Source organism: Podarcis filfolensis, assembly GCF_964270895.1.
Source record: "Podarcis filfolensis genome assembly, chromosome: 3".
Taxonomy (NCBI): domain Eukaryota; kingdom Metazoa; phylum Chordata; class Lepidosauria; order Squamata; family Lacertidae; genus Podarcis; species Podarcis filfolensis.
The window spans coordinates 19,687,567-19,692,913 of NC_139606.1; the positions used below are offsets into that span (position 1 = coordinate 19,687,567).

General features: G+C 45.6%; 1 long non-coding RNA gene across 1 annotated transcript; it reads right to left on the minus strand.

Moving 5' to 3' along the window:
* Positions 1-324: 324 nt before the first annotated feature.
* On the minus strand, positions 325-3,202 carry LOC310759878. The gene is made up of 3 exons (XR_014546601.1): positions 2,976-3,202; positions 1,027-1,226; positions 325-520 (listed from the first exon to the last, which is right to left on the minus strand). It is a non-coding gene; the product is annotated as an uncharacterized lncRNA (long non-coding RNA).
* Positions 3,203-5,347: the final 2,145 nt, after the last annotated feature.

Sequence of the window (5,347 nt, forward strand, 5' to 3'; positions counted from 1 at the left end):
TGAGAGTCTGACTCAGTAGGAATAGTAGGAATCTCCCTTCTAGGAGCCCAGGTACATCACTTTGGAAAGAACCAATGGAAAATGCTTGGCTTATAACCTTTATGTGTCCCAATGCCTTGCTCCTTTCCACCCCTTTAAGAGTTAACCACATATACACAGGAGTTCTGCTAAATGTCACAGTAGTTAGTATTTTCTAATCCTGATCCCTAAACTACTGTAGCTGCTGTAAAATATATAGTAATAATTTCCTGAGTCAGGGTAATGTATAAGGAATGTCAAGCCAGACTCTGGGAATATTTGCCTTAACTTTGTTTTATTAAAGTGAAACTTTTATTAAGGCATGTGGTGAATTGAGCAATCCATATGATTCATGCAGTTATAAACCCATTGCTACACTCACTATAAATCAATGAGCCATTGTCTAAGTTTATTCCCTCAAAGATTTAAAAATTGGTGGTAGTTGGGGAGGGGGAATTCAACCTGGAAACATTATTTCGGCAGTGTGAAAACATGAACACCTCTTGCTGGTGGTTTTGTTGTTGTTGTTTAGTCGTTTAGTCGTGTCCGACTCTTCGTGACCCCATGGACCAGAGCATGCCAGGCACTCCTGTCTTCCACTGCCTCCTGCAGTTTGGTCAAACTCATGCTGGTAGCTTTGAGAACACTGTCCAGCCATCTCGTCCTCTGTCGTCCCCTTCTCCTTGTGCCCTCCATCTTTCCCAACATCAGGGTCTTTTCCAGGGAGTCTTCTCTTCTCATGAGGTGGCCAAAGTATTGGAGTCTCAGCTTCAGGATCTGTCCTTCCAGTGAGCACTCAGGGCTGATTTCCTTAAGAATGGATAGGTTGATCTTCTTGCAGTCCATGGGACTTTCAAGAGTCTTCTCCAGCACCATCATTCAAAAACATCAATTCTTCAGTGATCAGCCTTCTTTATGGTCCAGCTTTCACTTCCATACATCACTACTGGGAAAACCATAGCTTTTACTATACAGACCTTTATTATGCTATACTATACGGACCTTTACTATGCTGGTGGTTACTCAAGCCCTATTTGGGGATTCTCTGCACCCAACGTCCAGATAGTGGGGAAGCTTTGGAGCACACAAGTATAATACACACACCCTCTACAGGTGTTCAAGCAGAATGAAGAAATGTCAGGAAGGAATGCATACCACTGTGGCTGGAGCTACTTGTTGCTTGTAGTTCATTGCGGGAGTGAAGAATACTGAAATAGTGCAGACAAATCTTTTGCGGACAACTTTTTTAGCACATTGAGAACTTGCCCTATACTTACATCCATGGTGCTTTTTTCAGCCAAAACTCAGTTCCATCACCTCTCAGGTAGGTGCCATTGCCCTTGTATGAGAACAAAGGAGGCATTCATGGCGAGTACCAGTACCTCTTTCTCTAGCACTGTTTACATCCAACCATGTAAATAAATTGATGAACTAATAGACCATATTTTTCACTCCATAAGACACACTTTTTTCCTCCTAAAAAGTAAGGGGAACTGTCTGTGCGTCTTATGGAGTGAATGTGTGGTCGATCGCTGGCTCCCTTTCTGGCCCTGCCCCCTTGCCCAGGCCTCCATTGGCTGTTTGTTTCCCCAGGGACATGTGACTGACTGATTAGATTATCTGTCTGGAAAATGGCACCCTTTCTTTCCTAAAGAAGCTGCAGAACTGTGAGTTGAAGCCCATAAAAACAGGGGGTTTTTTCCTTTGCAAAGTAAGCTCAAAAAACGGGGCTTTTCCCCTTTGCAAAAGAAGCTGCACAACTGTGAGCTGATCCCCCCAAAAACGGAGCTTTCCCCCTTTCCTCCTCTAAAACCTAGGTGCGTCTTATGGTCAGGTGCGTCTTATGGAGCGAAAAAGTAAGTTATTTAGTAAAACAAGGGAACTTGGGCAGTGGTGTGCATTTACCCTCCTACAGATAAACTGCAGCCATATTAGCACATCTCTGGGTAAAGGCCATAGCTAGGTCCCAGATTCAATCCCTGGGATCTCCAGGTTGGGTTGAGAATGTCTCCTGCTTGAAACCCCAAAGAACCACTGCTGGTGTAGACAATACTGAGCTAGGTGGACCAATGGTCCGACTCAGTAGAAGGCAGCTTCCTATGTTCTTATGAGTACACGTTGGGGCATAGCAAGATCACAGCCCTTGACTCTTTGCCTCACCTGCCTGCCCTGTTGTGTGCCTGCCCTGATCCCTAATTTGTATGTAGCATTTGGAGAAGCTGTGGCCTTTGTAGGTTGTTGCATTCTAGCACCCATCAACCCCAGCCAGCACAGCCACTGGGAATGGATGGTCGATGTTGTTATTCAAGACAATCTGGAGGACCACAAGTTCCCCACCACTGATTTAAACAGAATCCAAACATGTGGGCTCTATTTGTTCATCCTTGCTCCTTAAAAGTTTGGTGTATCAAGGAGGTGGGATAGAGGAGATGGCAAATTGGGTGTGAAAAGATGCGTATTCTGACTATGCCATGGGATATTGACGTTACATCTAACATATGAACACAATGTGGGAAACTGGGTATGTTTCTATGTCCCCATTGGACATAGGTTCTGGAGTATCTCTCTGGATCAAATGGGTCCCCCCTTTCTCTCTCTTTTCCAGATTGAAATTTACATGAGGTTGAAGGAAGCAAGGGGATACATTTCATTATGTTAAGAATTCATTTTCTCTAACAAATTTATTCCTGAAAATACTAACAAATGGTTATGGCAAACATGATCTTGATTGCAAGCAGACCTGTTTTTCTTCAGAAAGAAGGATGATCAGCAGCATATGTTCAAGAAACAAGAAGCAAACTACACACTGATCATGCTTAACCACGATTCTCCAGAATCATGGCATTATCCACAGTGCAGTTTGACATCTGTTCTTGAGAGTAATCTCCCAAACGGGAACTAACTTGAAAAGAGGAGAAACAGATTCCCATCCACTGTCCTAATTATTCATATCCTACCATCCTAAGTGGCTGCGCTTGGTGCATGTTTTCTTAGTGTAAGATTTTCCACACTCATAGCCTCTCTCTGGTGTACGGTCAACAGGGAATGGCTTTGCTGCCTGTGAGTGACCTTGTGCATCTTTCAGCAAGCTCCAAAATCCAAATGCAAAAGCCAGCAGTTGGAGACTTCGTGTGGGCTTGTGACTCTCTCTGGAAGCACAGCACTGGCTCCATAAATCAGGGAACAGATTACTTTCAACACGGCGTAGAGAGATTTGTGTCTGCGTACCTGCTAGAATATGGACAATAGCCTTCATTTTGAAGCAATCCCGTAGACTGTTGGAAGCAGGAAAAGGAAGGAAGGAAGGAAGGAAGGAAGGAAGGGAAGAAGAAGAAGAGGAGGAGGAGTTTGGATTTGATATCCCACTTTATCACTACCCGAAGGAGTCTCAAAGCGGCTAACATTCTCCTTTCCCTTCCTCCCACACAACAAACACTCTGTGAGGTGAGTGGGGCTGAGAGACTTCAGAGAAGTGTGACTAGCCCAAGGTCACCCAGCAGCTGCATGTGGAGGAGTGGGGAAGCAAACCCAGTTCACCAGATTACAAGTCCACCGCTCTTAACCACTACACCACACTGGCTACCAGGATGAGTCAGGATGCAGTGAGTCAGGATGCTCACTACAAAAGGACCACATCTAGAGAATCATTTGGGCCTAAAGTCCAAATTGAATACAAGATGAGTTATAGATTGTTGTTGACATCTGTCTGTCTCAGAAGACAATGGAGAGCACCTCCAGGGGTGAAGTCAAACTGCGACATTAGCAGCACTGAAGTAACCTTCCCAGGGTGCAAGCCTGGGCAGTGTGTGCAGAGGTCCTGGGCTGTCCAGATGGCAAGACCCTCCACTCTCGGCCTCACTGATGTGGTCCAAAGGAAAGGAAAGCAATACGTTTGGCACCAGCTTGGCTGTGGGGGTTGCGAGGAGGTTGCATGCAAGGTGCCATCCAACCATCTTAGGGACTCCACTCTGGATTTCTGTAGAGTTTACTCACAGAGAAAGAAGAAGTGTGAAAAATAAAGTGGTAGCCGATTTCTCTTCTGCTCACAGCCCTTAAATCTTAGGCTGAATCGTTGTCAGTTTTTATTCTGCAACTCAATCTGCAGTGTCCAATTTGATTCACCTGAAGGGATGTACTGACTGCCACTGGTATTGTCTCTGATATGTACACTGGTGCTCTGTACGTATTGTTTACACTGCATGTGTGGCACTACCACAATTAGTTTTCGAAGCCATACACATAGGATACCAGCCACAATCCACATCTATCCTGAGGTTAGTTGTCCGACAACCAGATATTATTCCCCTTGGCAGAAAGTTGCACCCCATTGGGTCTGAAATGACCACTCCCCCGCCTCTTTGTGTGGTCGCATGCAGCCCCTTGATCCTCCACGATCCCTGGCAATTCAGCCTGGCTTTGCCTTACCTGGAGGTTCCCGCCCAACCTCAGACAATTAGCCAATCTCAGCTGGGGAGGTGTTGCCAGGGGAGTTGACCAGGTGGGGTTAGGACCGCCCTGCACACAAAATAGAGGGTGGAACTTACCTGGGAGTCCACAGTCGGCTCCAGAGCTGAAAAGAATTCTGAAAAAGATTCTGAAAAGAATCTCTCTCCCAGTTGTAGAATAGGCATAATGCTGCTGTTGTCTAATGTTACATTATTATTATTTTTACAATACAAATACCTTTATTGGCATTACAAGTTAAAACATTTCAAAACACTAGGATAAGTTTAAAAGGGTCAGGAGTGAGGCTGTTGAGGGTCACAAGGTACTCGATTGTTCTACCTCACCCTGTCTATTCCCTAGAGGGATAATTCATTAAGAACCCCTTTGGGTAAGATGGAGATTAAAAAGGAAGCCACTGAGGCAGTAACATCCTTGTCCCTATCCTCTAGGAGGAATCTCATTTGGCTTTCTCTCAGAGCTATGGGTCACAGGTCCAATATCTTGTTCAGCATCTGTTTGTGGAGTCTGCTGCGCAAAGGGCAGTCCAAAAAAATATGGTCCAGTGAATCTGGTACTCCCTGATTACAGGCATACAGGCGGGCTTGATAAGGAATTTGGCTAATGTTATACTGGATATCGGGATGCGGGTAGCGCTGTGGGTTAAATCACAGAGCCTAGGGCTTGCCGATCAGAAGGTCAGCGGCTTGAATCCCCACGATGGGGTGAGCTCCCGTTGCTCAGTCCCTGCTCCTGCCAACCTAGCAGTTCGAAAGCACGTCAAAGTGCAGTAGATAAATAGGTACCACTCCGGCAGGAAGGTAAATGGCGTTTCTGTGCACTGCTCTGGTTCGCCAGAAGCAGCTTAGTCATGCTGGCCACATGC